Source organism: Schistocerca piceifrons, chromosome 8 (assembly GCF_021461385.2).
Source record: "Schistocerca piceifrons isolate TAMUIC-IGC-003096 chromosome 8, iqSchPice1.1, whole genome shotgun sequence".
Lineage (NCBI taxonomy): Eukaryota > Metazoa > Arthropoda > Insecta > Orthoptera > Acrididae > Schistocerca > Schistocerca piceifrons.
The window spans coordinates 282,506,512-282,525,964 of record NC_060145.1 but is presented as its reverse complement, the minus strand read 5'-3'; positions in this window follow the sequence as shown (position 1 = coordinate 282,525,964).

Genomic DNA, 19,453 nt, shown 5'->3' with positions numbered 1-19,453 from the left:
TGAGTCTAGGTTTCCTCTTACGAGACCAGTAGTGCCTAGAATTCGTAAACCGCTATTTAAAGGACGAGATTAGATGCGATTTTCACGTGCAACGACTTTCCTGGGCTGAAAACCGTTAATTTACAATCTATTGCTAGAGCGCAAGCGATAATAACTCAGATTATTCAATGGGAATGATAGGAAAAATCAAGTGAACTTTGAGGCTTAATTCCGTGCACACCAGGAAGTAACTCGTCGATCACAGAGTTGCCAAATATACCTTGCCTTGTTGCCAAATCTCAGTTACATTACCAGCAGGAAGAAGACGAACCAATGTGATGTGATCCTACAGCGGGCTGGGAAGTGACCATAGCTGACGTCTCAAAGACGCGGCTGCTACGGCCTGGAATACGTAATCAGTCTGATTCCCGTTTGTGTAACTGGATTTAGGGACTGGAGCGTAGTTACTAATAATAATCAGAACTGACTGCCAACTAAGCTACATAAATCAGTAACTCTCATAGTTATTTTTACATTTCTTTCGTAAGTGTACTCAAAACTAAGAAAATCATTGACGAACGTTTTCGTGCCTCGCCGGATAGTCGAGCACAACAAACAAATAAAAATAAATAATGTCTTTCTCTGTGTGTGTGTGTGTGTGTGAGAGAGAGAGAGAGAGAGAGAGAGAGAGAGAGAGAGAGAGAGAGAGAGAGAGAGATTGAGTGAGGGAGTGAGATAAAAATAAAAAAAATATGAGAGAGAGAGTAAAAAATTGTTGCAAAGAAACTGAATCATGGTATGGAAAGAAATTTTTCATTAAAATGACACTTTCTACATTATTACGAAATGTATTCATGATCTATGGAACAAGTATTAATCTAATCTAGTCTAATTATATCATATTGCTGACTAGTCATGAAGAGGCACGAATTACAGAAATTTTCGCCAATATTAGTAACCAAATCTAAACTTGAATATAAAAGACGACAGTTTTGTAATAAACCAAGACTCCTGTAAAGACCCTTTCGTCCCTGTTAACTAACCACGAATGATGTGTGATATAGCTCCATCCAGAAAGAACAAAGTGTTCATCCATTTAAAGATGAAGCGCATGATGTGAAGTTCTGTGACAGAGATACGAACCCAACAAGCAATCGGATTGTAAACTAAGTAAAATCAAATGTTACGTATCGGTTTTTCTTACCAGCTGCTAGATGTTTGAATCTAAAACAACGATACAAAATTTTTGTGCCTGAGCGACAATCGACCGCACACCTACCGTCCTTCTTTATCATCCACGAACATAGCTTCAGTAACACTTGCTTACTCACCAACAGTAAGATGTGTGCGTGTTTGACCAGAAATAACGACACCTATTACGATTGTTGGCAACACATAAACAGACATTAAAAATGCACGTTAATTTTCACTAGCAGGCTGGTATGCACGTGAAAGGGCTTGAAATGAAATTATGAATACTTTTGTACTGGATCAGGATTCGGACCCACACATTTACCTTTGGAGCAGACCTAGAGAAGACTGCAGTCTTGGGAAAAGGAACGAAATGATTGAACTATACTGTTCTGAGAGATTCAGATCCACGAAAGATGAGATACGAATTCGAATCACAGTCCAGCACCAAATTTTTCAACATCTCTAGTTCAATCAGGTACAAGAAAAATAAGAGCCCTGTTCCTTTAAATGGCTATCGTTTCATCAAATAAAATAAATTTTTTTAATGTAAGCAAGTTTACTGGCGACTGTATTACTGTTTACCATAACGTACGCTATGTCATTTCCCAACGTGAACGGGCTCTGCCCAGTTGTAATGAAGGAACGTGATGTTTAATGCGGATTCTCGATTATAACGTCTTTCTCTTGAGGTTACCAGAGGTAAAGTCAATCTGTTTGTGCCTCTTAAAAGTAAATGCCTGAACCCACGCATTGCACCTGTGATAGTTCGTTCCACCACACCATTGTGGCCACACTTCCCAGCCCCAGGAGTGTGCTGTAACGGATGATGTGCTTAGCGTACGAAAATAGTCACGGTGGAAAAAACGCGAGTCTGTTAAATGGTTAAGTAGAAGCAATCTTCTGACGACAAGATGATGATATTCTCATGTCAGCAGGATGTAAAGACGCTTCTAGGCATCATAGGCTGGATGTGAAGCCATTCTGAAATTTTCACAAATTCACTAAATTCCTTAGTTCGAGAAAATCCACTGGGAAGTGTGAAGTTACCGGATAATTCGATTATTACCGTCATTATTTCTATCATTTTCTTCATAGCGCTGTTGGAACACTGTACTTGAAGATCAGTTGATGCGTTTTGGTCACTATAGAAGGCGTTTCCCAAGAACAGGTTCTTTCTCTGCCTACGGAATCCTTTTCATGTTAACATCAGCAATTACTCGTAGATTACATTAAAACTAAAGTAATTGATGAAGACGTTACTTGATAACAAAAACGCGCTGCCTTTCTTCATTTACTTGCGCCTAGAAATGGCTATCCAGTACTGCCAAGCCAAAAGGCAAGAGATGTTACTGCCTTCCGAAATATGTCGCTGTCAGTTCTTCCATATGATGTGGTCGACGTGACCTGTTCCAAGTTGTGTATGACAGAGAATGTTTTAGAAAATCATTTGTTTTCCTTTGCAATAAACAGAAAGATTTTCATTGTAAGCTATCCACGTACAAAATTTTCTTAATTTTAGTTCAAATTTAATATTCGCTTCTATGCTGTACGAAAGTATTTCACAGTTGCAAAACCCGCATCCGACTCACTGACCTTACACTTAGTCGCTGACCATAAATTCTAGCTCAGAGTGACACCAGATAAAGTAACCTAATGTAGCGAAGACTGTTTGCCAGTGCTCTTTCTCACCGGAAAATACGCAGTTCACTCATTTGGCTCCATAAGTACACTGTAACAGTAATTTCTGTGTGTATGCAATGCATACGGATTGTAGAATTTAGTGGTGCTCTCTCTTCCACTTCTGTATACAATATGACTGACCTAAGCGGGCCCTTTATCGTTACAGGCCCTGGGCAGTGCTACATCATACTGACAACAATATGTGCTTATACTGACAACCTGACTGTTCCTTTTACCTGATTTTGTAATAAATAAAAAAACACGACTTTCCAGTGGGAGACATTCGTCCCCCTTATCCTTCTGTGAAATTTGTCAGTAAGCTATTGGCCTTCCAACCAGCCAAATGCGGCAGAGTACGGCAGGTAAACGATTCACAAACCACGATTTAGTGCCGTTAAGACGATTTATTTAAACATTGTCGTTGCTGAAGGAATTTAGTTTCGTCTTAAGTCGTCTCAAGCAGCAACGTTCACAGACATCTCAAATAGAAAAAAAGCTCATTATCCAGGTACGAAGGATGTAAAACAAACTTCCCACAGTTTGTGTCTAGTTGATCTTTCCGTCTGATAGCACCGCTTAAGTATTTTGTCTAAGAGGTATCACAAGTAGTGTTCCTGTAGCTGTGGGAATCATTGGTTGAAACCGAGTTTAACGCCAATGGGTACAGTATTGCGAAATATTCAAAATTATTATCAACCTAAGTCTGAGTTCATCCGCAGACTGTGGCGAATTTATAATATTGAAAATAGACTTTGTATCCTTGTCTTCCTTGAGTGAGCATTGGAAGGCTTTGACACACACGTATACAATACTATGAATACTTCGAATGCTGTAGTTAACTTTGCTCTGATAAACTACTTTTGTTTTTTTAATTCCTCTGGGTCTTCACCGTGCAATATGTGTTGTAGATACAGTCTTAGAGCAAAAAATTGACCGCCGAGTCGTTCACATAAGGTGGACAATACAGTCGTGCTCCTCTCAGAATCCTATGTCCGGCAATATGCTCGATCTGGCAACATTGTAGACTGTGGCACTTCCCAGAGGAAGTCTTGAGTTCAGTATTAGTGCTTTATTCCTGACTAAGACCGTAGTCTTAACGTAAAACACGAGACTAGCTAATATGACGTCTGGCGACCGAAAGCACCCATCGACAAAATTTTTATTGCCCCTTTCCTCTCGGTGCTGACGCAATGAGTGTAATTCAAGCTAACCTACAATATATTTCGCTTTCTGTCACACTGGTAATAATAGTTTTGTTCAAAAATGTTTTAGTGAAATATTTCTTTGCCGACCATCTGCCTCTGAACACCGCATGCGTCTGAGTTCTCGGGGACCCGTTTACCGCCTACCGGCGGGGACTAAGGCACTGCATTGTCTCGCCTTCTGCCGACAACGTCTGCTCCACTCCTCACTCTCGACGATGTAAAATACTTTAATGTTGTTGAGTGGTGGCCCATAAAATCTGTCCACGATTTGTGTTTCACACTCTATTGCAACGGAGGCACAAAACCGTTTTTATTTGGTAACTATTTTATTACACTGGTATTGAATACATCAATGTGACACAGATTTAATTCCATTGTGTTCCAGTGCGCTATAATTAAAGTGTCATATCCTGTTCTTTTTCCTTTCACGGGAGATTCTTCAAATAATTTATTTTTTTCATGGATTCATATGTGTTATTTGAGTCACAGAGAGTAAATGCAGTGTGTTTGGTTCCTTTCTTTGATTCCCTATGGTAAATGGATGCAAAACATAGTGTCAATACCTTTCAGAACCTGCTACTCAGGCATAATGCTTGTTTTGAGGTCTATACATTAATTAATCGAGAAATGAACGCTGTTCAGAAGTGATATTTAAAATATTCAATTGGATTTAAGGCGACAAAATTGCCCATATTTGAAGCTACCCAGAGAAAAAGTAAGTCGCTAGAGCCGCTGTTAGTAAATGCCTGCAGAGAGTTCCCAACTGCTACTGTGGAAATTTAGCACTGAGGCCCTACAGTAATCAAGAGGTTCATTCCCTTCATACATCACCCTGGTCTGTGGGTCTTATGTGAAGAACAATATTGAAATTCGTATCGTTGACGGTCGATTCGAATTCCTTCAGAGACGCTTGCATTGTGAAGCAGCTTGAAAGACAGAAAGCCGGGATCTATGACCATTAACACAACTTACTGGGTTGAGCTACTAAGAGGAAGTGTAAAGGTTTTTCTTCCGATTTCGTTACAGAATTTTTTCTGGAAATTCGGAGCTCCATAAAATAAATCAGGAAAAGAGCTCGCACACGCTGGCCATCATGCACTTCATCTTTAAAAGCATGCACACTTTGTTACTTCAGAATGGAGGTATATCAGACATCTTTCGTGGTTAGTTAACAGGGACGAAAGGGTCTTCATAGAAGTCCCACTTTATTTCAAAAATTGTCTTTTATTTTCAAGTTTAGATTTGGTTACTGGTATTGGCAAAAATTTCAGTAATTCATGACTCTTCATGGCTAGTCATCAATATGATATGATTAGATTAGATTAGATCAATTATTGTATATAGATCATGAATACGATATTTCGTAATGATGTGGAACGTGTCATTTTAATGAAAGATTTCTTTACATACCGTGATTCAATTTCTTTACAACAATTTTTTACTCTCTCTCTCACATTCTTTTTGATTTTTATCTCTCTCTCTCTCTCTCTCTCTCTCTCTCTCTCTCTCTCTCTCTCTCTCTCTCTCTATCACACACACACACACACACACACACACAAACACATTCTTTTTTTATTTTTATTTGTTTGTTGTGCTCGACTATCAGCGGGCGAGGCACGAAAACGCCTGTAAATGAGTTTCTCAGTTTTGAGTACACTAAAGAAAGAAATATAAAAACGACTATGAGAGTTACTGATTTATGATACTTAGTTTGCAGTCAGTTCTGAGTATAATTAGTAACTACGCTCCAATCCCTAAACGTAGTTACAGAAATGCGAATCAAACGCATTACGTATTAAAGGCCGTAGCAGCCGCGACTTGGAGACACCAGCTGTGGTCACTTCCCAGCCCGCTGTAGGATCACATCGGTTCGTCTTCTTCCTGCTGCTAATGTAACTGAGATTTGGCAATAAGGCAACGTATGTTTGGCAACTCTGTGCTTGACGAATTACTTCCTGGTGTGAACGGAATTAAGCCTCGAAGTTCACTTGATTTTACCTGTCATTTCCATTGAATAATCTGAGTTATCACCGCTTGAGGTGTAACAAAAGATTGTAAATTTACGGTTTTCAGCCCAGGAAAGTCGTTGCACGTGGAAATCGCAACTAATTTCGTCCTTTAAATAGCGGTTTACGAGTTCTAGGCACTATTGATGTCGTAAGAGGAAACTAAGACACGTACTTCTTCGCCAGCTGTGTGGTCACGTGCTGACCTGTGAAAAAACGTCTGTTATGGTTCGCAGTTCCAGTCTCACTGACTGTACCGTTTTTATCCCTTCCGTGAAAGAGCTACAAGCAGTCAGATCAAACATCGATAAGGAAATCACAAGAAAATACTTTCGGCTCATAGTGCAATGGTGAAAAACTTACAATGCTGCACAACAGGTAACTCCTCTTCCCGCCGCTGACAAGCAAATTTTGGGTTTCTAGGAATACAAAATTTTTGAAATGCCACATCTGCACTGCACGACGTTTTCAACAAAGAGATAGCGCAATGGAGTAGCTCAAGTGGAAAGAAGCACTTCCACTTAAAATTTCTGCATCCTACACTGTCGGCAGTTCTGTGTAGGTGGCAGTTACGTGATTTTATTTCGGTGATTACAAAATAAAGTCGAATGTATGCACTGGCTAGCCGAGGCAGCTAGTTCATGGTGATTCGGTCAACCAAGTAAATGAATTTACTGAACATGCAGCAAATTACTACTGGGAGCCAGGATTTCTCAACCAGTGTGGCGCAATGGGGTTACAATAGAAAAATGAGCCAGAGGGAAGATGGTTCGGTGGTCTGTTGGACTGATGATATGTTTGTATGTCTATGGTCTTGGTTCGATTCCAACTTCTGTCAATGATTTTACATAGGTAGAGATAGATTCCATTCTCTTCTGGCTACACCAAGTGAAGAAGATATAATGGCATTGTGGTCTGAAATTAACATTAAAATTGATATTCCTTCTCTGCCAAGTAGACATTAGGTTGAACCACAATAAAGTCTTGAGCGGCGACATGTAGAAACTCGATCACCAGTAAACTTTCTTATACTAGTTATTTATTTCTAGTGACGAAACAAACGCTATGTAGGCTCACAGGACACTTATTCCATCTTTTATTTGAGCTTCTGTATGTCGATAAAACTGGTTCTGAACTGGGAATGCGACTCAGACCGCCCTTAACGCGGAATTTGATCCCTTCGTGACAGTACAGCTCGGCTACAACTTGTTGTTTGTTCAAAACTGCAGAGTCCTCAAAATCTCCACATATTGCGCGTGAATGGGTTCGAATTCTGGCCCTGCACTAGAGATTTCATTATGTATTATCAAGCACTAGTAGGAGAACACCCATCTCTTGGTGGATAATAATTTTAATTTTTAATGTATTTTCATTCGTTGTCAACACTAACGATATGTGACGTTTTTGACTCCCAGTGAGACACAGAACTATTTGCGAGATCACTGTAAGTTCAAGATGTTATTCCGAGCTGGAGAAAAATTCGGTAGCTGACGTCTCTTTGTGTGTAGTCAACAACGATATGTGTGGAGCTCTATTCCCAGTCAGCACTGAACTCTTCGTCATATTATTTCTAGTTCAAACATGCTCACATGTCGCTGCTGGTGCAACAAACCCATATTTAACGTTCATTTTCTCCAGAATATAACAGCGTTAGGTGTCGGGTTGGAGTCCTGGGATGGAAAAAAATAATGTTTCGTCTCGTCATTTCAGTTAAAACATCTAGCTATCGCCGAGAAAATCCGAAATGTCACAGTTGATTGTGGGTCGATAAGTATCCGATTTAGGTTCTGGGTTCGAATCCCTGTCCAACACAAAGCTTTACCTCACGGCAATTCAAGTAAGTTACTTGTGAAGAAGCAATATTTTAGACCTCTCCTAGTTCGTTAACAGGGACAATAGATGATGGGTAGGAATTCGCGTCTGTTAAAAATGTTTGCGTTGTGCGATTTAAAGTTGACATTTGCTAACTTATACTGTCTAAAATCGAGGTATATCTCTCTCTGTATCCCTAATCAGGAATGACTGTTAGTTTCCGTCAGTCACGAAATCTTTGCGTAGTCAACATGTCCTGGGTTTGAGTCCATATGCAGTACGAGACAGTTAGTCGTGTCATATGAAGTTTATACACATTCTCAACTATCTGCTCCTGAATAACTTAAATTTTTAATCTCATTTTGTGTTAAATAATAAGTACGGTATGTTACTTTGAAGAGGAAATCATGAATACGACGAACTTACTACCTGCATTTCCTATCTGACGTAATAATGAGAGTGGTAACATTTCAAGTATGTCATTTATTGTAATAAATGTGAGCGTACAAGCCTTAAGGACAGTCTTATCTGTGATAAGGTGTTCCCTGATATTTGTAGTATCGTGGTATTATTTTACATCTTGAGTTATTACGATACAGAGCAGTGTTTTCTAGTGGTGACTTGTTGGAACCATTTTCAATAGCCAAAAGACTGTACCAAGGATCGATTAGAGGACCTGCTAGACAGCTGCGTTATGTGGGTTGCATGAGAATCAGGCGAAATGCAATTCAGGTCGTTCGGATACTTTTGAGCATGACTGTACCTGGTAATTATATGAAGTGGGTTGAGTATGTGTGAATTGGAATGAAATGTATGTCAGTTTATGCTATAAGGAAAAACGAATCTACTCTATGTCATTAAAAGTATCCGCACACCTGGCTGAAAATGACTTACAAGTTCGTGGCGTTCTCCACCGATAGTTCTGGAATTCAGTATTGCGTTGGCCCACCCTTCACAGGTGCTGCTTCTTTGGGTATGGCAGCCCACTCTTCACAGAGGGCTGCACTGAGGAGAGGTATCGATGTCGGTCGGTGAGGCCTGGCACGAAGTCGGCGTTCTAAAATATACCAAAGTTGTGCTGCAGGACTCAGATCAGGACTCTGTGCAGGCCAGTCCATTACAGGGATGTTATTGTCGTGTAACCACTCCGCCACAGGCCGTGCATTATGAACAGGTGCTCGATCGTGTTGAAAGATGCACTCACCATCCCCGAATTGCTCTTCAACAATGAGAAACAAGAAGATGCTTAAGACATCAATGTAGGCCTGTGCTGTGATAGTACCACGCAAAACAACAAGGAGTGCAAGACCCCTCCATGGGAAACACAACCACACCATAATACCACCACCTCCGAATTTTACTGTTGGCACTACACACGCTGGCAGATAACGTTAACCGTCCATTCGCCAAACCCACACCCTGCCATCGGATCGCCATATCGTGTCGCCTGATTCGTCACTCCACACAACGTTTTTCCACGGTTCAATTATCTAATGTTTTCGGTTCTTACACTAAGCGAGGCATCGTTCGGCGTTTATCGGCGTGATGTGTGGCTTAAGAGCAGCCGCTCGACCATGAATTCCAAGTTTTCTCACCTCCCGCGTAACTGTCACAGTACTTGCAGTGGATCCTCATGCACTTTGGAATTACTGTGTGATGGTCTGGATAGATGTCTGCGATTACACATTATGACACTCTTCAACTGTCGGCAGTCTCTGTCAGTCAACAGACGAGGTCGGCCGGTAGGCTTTTGTGCTGTACGTGTCCCTTCACGTTTCCACTTCACTATCTCGTCGGAAACAGTGGACCTAGGGATGTTTAGGAGTGTGGAAATCTCGCGTAGATACGTATGACACAAGTGACTTCCAATCACCTGACCACGCTCGAAGTCCATGAGTTCCGCCGAGCTCCCCATTCTACTCTCTAGCGATGTCTAATGACTCCTGAGCGCACCAATATGGAGTACCTGGCAGTAGGTGGCAGCAAAATGCATCTAATATAAGAATGTAAAACCAAATGGAAGCAAAATGTGTATCCAGATAATTGGAATTGAACAACGTAACGAAATTATAATTTAACAAAATGTGTTAAACAAAATGACAATCAGACTGTAATTTACATAAGCAACGATATTGGCATGTCAGCAAATGAATAGCAAAAGTTTAGTTTTGTAGTTATATTTTTATTTACTTTTTGTAATGGGTATAGTCGTGTAAATGACACTACAGAAATTTTGTGTAATGCAACGGTATGAACGACGCGCAAAAACATACGAAACCTGCCTGCAAAGTGTTAAGTGTGCATGTGAGATATGTGGGTGTGCGAGTGATGAACTAAAAATGACAGTAATTCGTTTAACATTAACTTTCTGTACTCGACAACGTCGTAGAAGCGGCAAGGAACTTACCTCGTCGGCGTATGTCGGATGTACGGCTGGTGGCCCCACTGAATAAGTGCGAGCGACGAGTTGAAATTCATTCCTTGGGCCGCTGATTTGGGAACCAGTTGTCACCGCATCAAAGATTTCACAAAGGATCACGCCGCTGAACACGAGCTTCAGGAATTTGTGCAGTGAAATCTATATGAACGCACGACACGGGCACTCTGACTTTGTATTAAATACGTGAAAGCGAGCAGGGACGATAACGGACGTCGAGGTACGTGTGCATGCTTTGCAAGCTAAACACTGCGCAGATACCGACTGACAATAATGGGAGAATGCGGTTACAGCAAACACTTTGTTAGGAAGGAGAACTTTTGCATGTATGTGTTAAGGAAGCTTGCCTGCCTATCTAAATTGGTAACTTTCGGCATAGGAAGTCACCCTCATTCTGCCAACGGCCTTGTCAAAGAGGGCGGAGGAGCAAACAAAGGTTCAGAGCACTATCTTGTCCTAGGGGTATGAAACTGCCCCTAAAGGCGGAAGAATCAGCAATGACCAACGGCATGAGGATGCAGAAGGCAATGGAAACCACTTCATTAAAGACACGTAACGTGCATCAACAGAACATCTGGCCTGTAATTGAAAAAGTGTCATGGTGATCTCTCCATTGGCAAAAGATTCCGGAATAGTCCCCAATTCGGATCCCCAAGGGGGAGGTTACCATGAGAAAAAGACTGAATAGTCACCGAAAGGATAACGTTCTACGAGTCGGGGTGTGGAATGTCAGAGGCTTGAACGTGGTAGGGAAACCAGAAAATCTGAAAAGGGAAATGCAAAGGCTCAATCTAGGTATAGTAGGGGTCAGTGATCTGAAATGGAAAGAAGACAGAGATTTCTGGTCAGACGAGTATAGGGTAATATCAACAGCAGCAAAAAATGGTATAACGGAAGTAGGATTCGTTATGAATAGGAAGGTAGGGCAGAGAATGTGTTACTGTGAACAGTTCAGTGACCGGGTTGTCCTTATCAGAATCGACAGCCAACGTACACCGAAAAGATAGTTCATATATACATTCCGACGTTGCAAGCTCAAGAAGGGACAGAGAAAGTGTATGAGGATATTGAAAGGGTAATGAAAATCTAATAGTCTTAGGGGACTGGAATGCATTTGAAGGGGAAGGAGTAGAACAAAAGTTTACAGGGGAATGTGGGCTTGGGACAAGGAATGAGAGAGGAGAAAGACTAATTGAGATCTGTAACAAGTTTCATCTAGTAATAGCGAATACTCTGTTCAAGAATCACAAGAGGAGGAGGTATACTTGGAGAAGGCCGGGAGATACGGGAAGATTTCAATTAGATTACATCATGGTCAGACAGAGATTCCGAAATCAGATACTGGATTGTAAGGCGTAACCGGAAGCAGATATAGACTCAGATCACAATATGGTAGTGATGAAGAGTAGGCTGAAGTTTAAGACATTAGTTAGGAAGAATCAATACGCAAAGAAGTGCGATACGGAAGTACTAAGGAATGAGGAGATACGGTTGAAGTTCTCTAAGGCTATAGATACAGCAATAAGGAATAGTTCATTAGGCAGTACAGTTGAAGGGGAATAGACAGCTCTAAAAAGGGCCATCACAGAATCTGGGAAAGAAAACATAGGTACAAAGAAAGTAACTACGAAGAAACCATGGGTAACAGAAGAAATACTTGAACTGATCGATGAAAGGAGTAAGTACAAAAATGTTACGAGAAACTGAGGAATATAGAAATACAAGTCGCTGAGCAATGAAATAAACAGGAAGAGCAGGGAAGCTAAAACGAAATGGCTACAGGAAAAATGTGAAGACAACGAAAAAAAAAAAAAATGATTGGCGGAAGGGCAGACTCAGCATACAGGAAATTCAAAACAACCTTCTTTGACATTAAAAGCAAGGGTGGAAACGTTAATAATGCAACGGGAAAGGGATAGATAAAATTCAGTCAGAATTTCTAAAATCATTGGGGGAAGTGGCAACAAAACGACTATTCACGTTGATGTGTAGAAAGTATGAGTCTGGCGACATACCATCCGACTTTCGGAAAAGCATCATCCACACAACTCCGAAGACGGCAATAGCTGACAATTGCGAGAATTATCGCACAATGAGCTTAACAGCTCATGCATCCAAGTTGCTTACAAGAATAATATACAGAAGAATGGAAAAGAAAATTGAGGATGCGCTAGATGACGATCAGTTTGGCTTTAGGAAAGGTAAAGGAACGAGAGAGGCAATTGTGACATTGCGGTTAATAATGGAAGCAAGACTAAAGAAAAATCAAGACACATTCATAGGATTTGTCGACCTGGAAAAAGCATTCGATAACGTAAGATGGTGCAAGATGTTCGAAATTCAGAAAAATGTAAGAGTAAGCTATTGGGAGAGCCGGGTCATATACAATTTGTACAACAGTTAAGAGGAAGTAATAAAAGTGGACGACCAAGAACTGAGTGCTCGTATTAAAAAGGGTGTAAGACAAGGATTTAGCCTTTCGTCACTACTGTTCAGTTTGTACATCGAGAAAGCAATGATGGAAATAAAGGAAATGTTCAGCAGTGGAATCAAAATTCAAGCTGAAAGGATATCAATGATTCAATTCGCTGATGACATCGCTATCCTGAGTGAAAGTGAAAAAGAATTACATGGTCTGCTGTACGGAATGAACAGTCTAATGAGTATATAGTATGGACTGAGAGTACATCGAAGAAAGACGAAGGTAACGAGAAGTAGTAGAAATGAGAACTGCGAGAAACTTAGCATCAGGATTGATGTTCACGAAGTAGATGAAGTTAAGGAATTCTGCTACCTAGGCAGTAACATAACCAATGACGGACGGAGCAAGGAGGACATCAAAAGCAGACTAGCTATGGCAAAAAGTGTATTCCTGGCCAAGACAAGTCTAATAATATCAAATATCGGCCTTAATTTGAGGAACGAATTTCTGAGAATGTATGTCTGTAGTACAGCATTGTATGGTAGTGAAACATAGACTGTGGGAAAATCGGAACAGAAGAGAATCGAAGCATCTGAGATGTGGTGCTGAAGACGGATGTTGAAAATTAGGTGGACTGATAAGATAAGGAATGAGGAGGTTCTGCGCAGACTCGAAGAGTAAAGAAACATGTGGTTCATATGGTTCAAATGGCTCTGAACACTATGGGACTTAACTTCTGAGGTCATCAGTCCCCTAGAACTTAGAACTACTTAAACCTAACCTAAAGACATCATACACATCCATGCCTGAGGCAGGATTCGAACCTGCGACCGTAGTGGTCGCGCGGCTCCAGACTGTAGCGCCTAGACCCGCTCGGCCACTGCGGCCGGCTAAGCATGTTGAAAACACTGATAATGAGAAGGGACAGGATGATAGGATATCTGATAAGACATGAGGGAATGATTTCCATGGTACTAGAGGGAGCAATAGAGGGCAAAAACTGTAGAGGAAGACAGATTGGAATACATCCAGCAAATAACTGAGGACGTTGGTTGCAAGTGCTACTCTGAGATGAAGAGGTTAGCACAGGAGAGGAATTCATGGCGGGCCGCATCAAACCAGTCAGAACATTGAGGAAAAAAGAAAGAAGGATAACTTCAATGGCCGAAAAACAATGGCTATGCCCATACTGGCCACAGCTATCAGCCCATAAGACGACAAATAGGCTCAGATACTACGCTCCTCCGTATGACGTCATGGCACATTGGGGGGGGGGGGGGAGGTGGGGGGGGGGAATTGTAATGTATCGTATTATTATTATTACTATTATTCTCTTATATACATAAAAACATAATAATTTTGTACCATTGATAACATTAGCATATTATTATTTTTCTCTATACACATAAAATAGTAAAAATTTGGTATCATTGATAACATTAGCAAAGAAACAAAACAAGTAGATATATGAGCTTCAATTTTTTAATTTCTTTATATTCATCTGTTCGTCTTTATAAATGGTGTGAAGAGTTCAGCCGCATTAATATTGTTCAAAATGTGTGTTGTAAACGGACATTAAGGAAGTGTTATAAAAGTTATTTGGGAGACGAAGTTTATTCAAAAACCATCGCTTCATCATTCCGCGACGCGCCGAGAATCTTGCATCAAGAGGATCGAACAAGAGGAATTTGTGTGAACAGAGCTCTATGCAAAATGGCGATAACAAGAAGTACGTAAATTTAAATGGTGGATGTTGATCTGAAATGCATTGAATATTAAAGGTATGCTGATATTTGTGCCAGTTAAAGTTCACTCAGGATATGTCTACCTTCCAATTTCTTTGAATTATTCTTTCAGAATTTCGCTTTTAATTATTTAAGCAACAATTTTTAATCAGTTTCCATTATATATTACATTTTATTCTCCCCACAACTATAATTTTGCAGCGACCAACCACGAATGTTTGACCTTGACTGATCCCGGGTGAACCCCGCTGGATGAGACTGGGGTCACCTCCGGGCGCTTTCCTCTCCGTCTCCGCCCTGGGAGGATGGATTGGTGCGTGAGGTGGGGGCGGCGGGGGAAGGGGGGGAGGAAGGGGGTGGCTCAGCTCGTCGTAACGCGAGGTGCACTAAAAAGATGAGTCGTCCCTGAGTTTTTTTATACCGAGGCGCGCCTCTAGGCTGGCCTGCCGTATATATGCGCAGTTGGGGAGGCCTGCCTACCCCTGCAGCCGGCGTGCATAATCCGGGATCGATTTCGCAGCTTCTTACCTCGGCCCGGCGCGGCACAGATTACCCCTGAGGTCAGCAGAGCACAGCTGGGGGCGCAGCCGCCGCCCACACGGCGCACCTCGCGCTTCATTTGTCAAGGGGCGCCGTGAACCGTGCTGCACCAAGGTGGACCTCGCTGTGACCTCGCCTCAACCTTCACTGCTTCTCTCACAAAAGTGTCACGGAAGGAACTCCACAGGGTCAAGATATTTTTGTACTGTTTCCCAGAAAATACGGACACCACTGTGTCAACAGGTACTGTGGTGTGCATCTGTAATGAACCCTGACGATTCAGTGCCCACATAGAACTTGTAGCAACGAACGAGTAATTGTACGAGGAGCATTCAATAAATAATGCAACATATTTTCTTGTCCTCCAATTTCGGCTGAAAAAATGCAGGAGTTTTTGTGGGACATCGTGGAATATTCCCGCTTCGCCCCCTATAGTTTCATGAAGCCGGGGGCCGTTACAAGCACCGAAGACCAGTATCAGTTGCAAAGCGATTTAGAAAAGATTGCTGTATGGTGTGGCAGGTGGCAGTTGACCCTAAATAACGAAAAGTGTGAGATGATCCACATGAGTTCCAAAAGAAATTTGTTGGAATTCGATGACTCGATAAATAGTACAATTCTCAAGGCTGTCAATTCAACTAAGTACCTGGGTGTTAAAATTACGAACAACTTCAGTTGGAAAGACCACATAGATAATATTGTGGGGAAGGCGAGCCAAAGGTTGCGTTTCATTGGCAGGACACTTAGAAGATGCAACAAGTCCACTAAAGAGACAGCTTACACTACACTCGTTCGTCCGCTGTTAGAATATTGCTGCGCGGTGTGGGATCCTTAGCAGGTGGGATTGACGGAGGACATCGAAAGGGTGCAAAAAATGGCAGCTCGTTTTGTATTATCACGTAATAGGGGAGAGCGTGTGGCAGATATGATACGCGAGTTGGGATGGAAGTCATTAAAGCAAAGACGTTTTTCGTCGCGGCGAGATCTATTTACGAAATTTCAGTCACCAACTTTCTCTTCCGAATGCGATAATATTTTGTTGAGCCCAACCTACATAGGTAGGAATGATCATCAAAATAAAATAAGAGAAATCAGAGCTCGAACAGAAAGGTTTAGGTGTTCGTTTTTCCCGCGCGCTGTTCGGGAGTGAGATATTATGATTGAGGTTCGATGAACCCTCTGCCAAGCACTTAAATGTGAATTGCAGAGTAATCATGTAGATGTAGATGTAGAAGCTATCACTGACTGCTTTTGGCGGAAAACCAAGGCATCGCAGAAATTCATAGGCGCTTGGACAATGTATACGGAGATCTGTCAGTAATCAAAAGCACGGCGAATCGTTGGCCTAGGCGTCTGTCATTGCAGCAGCAAGGTCGCACAAACGTGACCTAGCTCCCACGTTCCAGTCGGCCAGCAACACACAAATGTGACTGCTGCAAAGTTGGAACGTGCGGATACTCTCATTCGAGATGATCGACGGATCACAAACACCTCGCTGCTCAACTGGACATCTATGATGGCTGACACACTCGTCCACCAGTTCTGGTACTCAAAGGTGTATGTCCGCTAAAGAAGACCATAAAGAGCAACGAAGGATCATCCGTGTGGAGGCTGATAATGACAACATTTCGCAAATCATTGTCACAGGCGAAGAAATGTGATTTCATCACTTCCAACCGAAAATAAAACTGCATTTTGTGGAGTGGCGGCAGAGCTGCAGCCCCAGCCAGTAACATCATGGCGACCATCTTCCACTTGATGTCCTCCGTCATGATGCGACCATCAATTCAGAAGTGTACTGTGCTCAGGAAAAAGGAACGACTTCAGTGTGTTCGTCTCTACAAAAATGCAAAGAAACGTCTCCGTCTCCATGACAAGGCAAGGATCCAGACAAGTCTGTGCACTCTAGAGGAGCTCACATAACTCCATTGGACTGGTCTTGTTCATCCACTCTACAGCCCGGATTTCGCACCTGCCGACTTTCATCTGTTTGGCCAAACGAAGGATGCACTCAGCAGGAATCAGTACGTGGATGGTTGGGAGGTTACTGGGACCTCAAGACGTTAGCTACGACGTCGACCAGCAGAGTGGTGCCATACGGGCATGCAGGTCTTCCCAATAATGTGGCGAAAGACCGTCGCATTGAACGGGAATCATGCTGAATAACAGGGTTTTGTAGCCATAAGTGTGGGAAATGGCATGGTGTATCCTGAATAAAACTAGTCTGCTTTCACAAAAAAGTGCTGCATAACTAATGTTTTCTTAGCCGTATCCATTGATTGATTACGTTTCGAGACGTACCGAAAAAACAGTTAAAAGATTGTTAAGATTCACATTGAAAATCTCGTTAAATTTCATGACACCTTATTTACTATTTACTGTCAGTACAGTCCGCAGCATATAAAAAAAATACTTGTTCGAAAAATTAAAAAATATTAACTATTTTTCGAGATACACTGATGTTTTGAAGAAATAGGCGCTCTCGATAATTGGCTAGATCAGCTCAGCGGATGGTCCAACAGTAACGACATTAGGCTGATTTCCTTCCCAAAGAGATGTGCTACCGTCATATTAAATAATTATTGGGATTGTACTAACTGTAATGATCAAAAAACGACTCTCAAAAACTTATACATTTATTGTATGTGTTTTTTTAATTAACTAGCTCAATTATTAGTACAATATGGCCGATGACATCTTCCATTTGTAAGGTATGCGGCCATCCGGACTTGGATCGTAGTAATTGCCTAGAAACGTCTTGGTCGCTAAAAACTTTATTTATGACACATTTCGAGTCATCATCAGTAGATAACTGCGGCAAAATTTGCACAAAAGACAATTTCTTTTCTTCACTGTGATTTCATTCCCTTGCCCCATCTGGAGCAGGGGAGTGCTGGCAGCAGCACAATCCGCCGCTTTTCAGCCGAGTGATACAGTTAATAAAAAGATGAAAAAGATACATATAAAAGGCAATAAGAAGGGGCACATAAGAACATAATACCGCGCGACCGCTACGGTCGCAGGTTCGAATCCTGCCTCGGGCATGGATGTGTGTGATGTCCTCAGGTTAGTTAGGTTTAAGTAGTTCTAAGTTCTAGTGGACTGATGACCTCAGATGTTAAGTCCCATAGTGCTCAGAGCCATTTGAACCATTTTTTAAGAACATAATAAGATGAGACAATGGAGGTTGAAATATACATTTACATGGAAACGTTCATTTTGAGGCAGTGAAAAAAGTCCACATAAAGATAAAAAAAAACACAGTTGGATATTTGCATAGCACATAAAATACACTGAAGTCACATGCACAAGTCAAAAGTTGGCCGCAGTATTAAAACACACCAGAACGACACATTAAAACAACTGCACGAGATGGAGCACACACAACAAAGATTAAAAACTTCTGGGAAGGACCTGCCAAGGAAGAGGAAGCCTGAGAGGAGTGAAGAGAGGTGAGGAGGGGGCATCAGGAAGGAGGGGCTGTATAGCTTGGGAGAAAAAGCAAGGGGGTCAAGGGGCAAGGGGACAAGTCCACAGAGATGCAGAAGGGGTGCACTGGAAAGGGAGGGGCATAGGAGGGAGGGAAAAACTATTCAGGAGAAGAGAAAAGGAGGGGCGAGGGAGCTCTGATGGGGGGGGGGGGGTGATGGGCTATAGTTGGTTGGAGAGGGGTTGTTGCTGGAAGGTATGTTGGTAAAGGAGATGGAGAGGGGTTAGGACATGGGGGTAACTGTGCTGGCAATGTGGCAGGGGTAGAGAGGACAGAAGATGTGGGGGGATCGAGACTGTGGACAATGTACAGGGTGCAGATGTCTTCAAGGATGCCAAACTGGATGAGTGAGCGAGTCAGTGAGTGAGGCCTCCTGGTCAGAGACGGCAGCCTAAATACACGCTATAGAGAGGTTGTTGGTGGCATGTTGCTTGCAAGTGTATCTCTGGCCTCTCTCGTGATAGCTGTGCTTGATCCAGCACCTACAGTCGATCTTCATGCTACATCTTCGGCAACCAGTATGCTCTTGACAGCTTATGCCAACACAAAGCTCATCCTCCACTCCAAATGAAACACTGCTCCTGGTCACACTGCATCACTTACCGCCAACTCAAGAAATGTCCACTCTCCTTCCTCGCTGCTCTTGCCACCATGTACAACACCATCCGCTCCATTGGATTTTATCCTGAACTGTGGAAGACCTCCCACATTCTGTTGTTATTTAAACCCAAAAGTAAAAGTGTCTATCCTGCCTGCCATATCAGTCACCACCTAACTCGACATCACTTTCTCACTCTTACCCAGTGTGTGTCCCAGCCTTCCATCTCTGCCATCAACCACCTACTCAACCTTACACATCTCCTCTCCCTCCATCTTAACTCCTGCCACTCTGTTATTTGTGGTTCTCTCGAACTTCAGAGTTCCTATGACTGTGTATGGGATT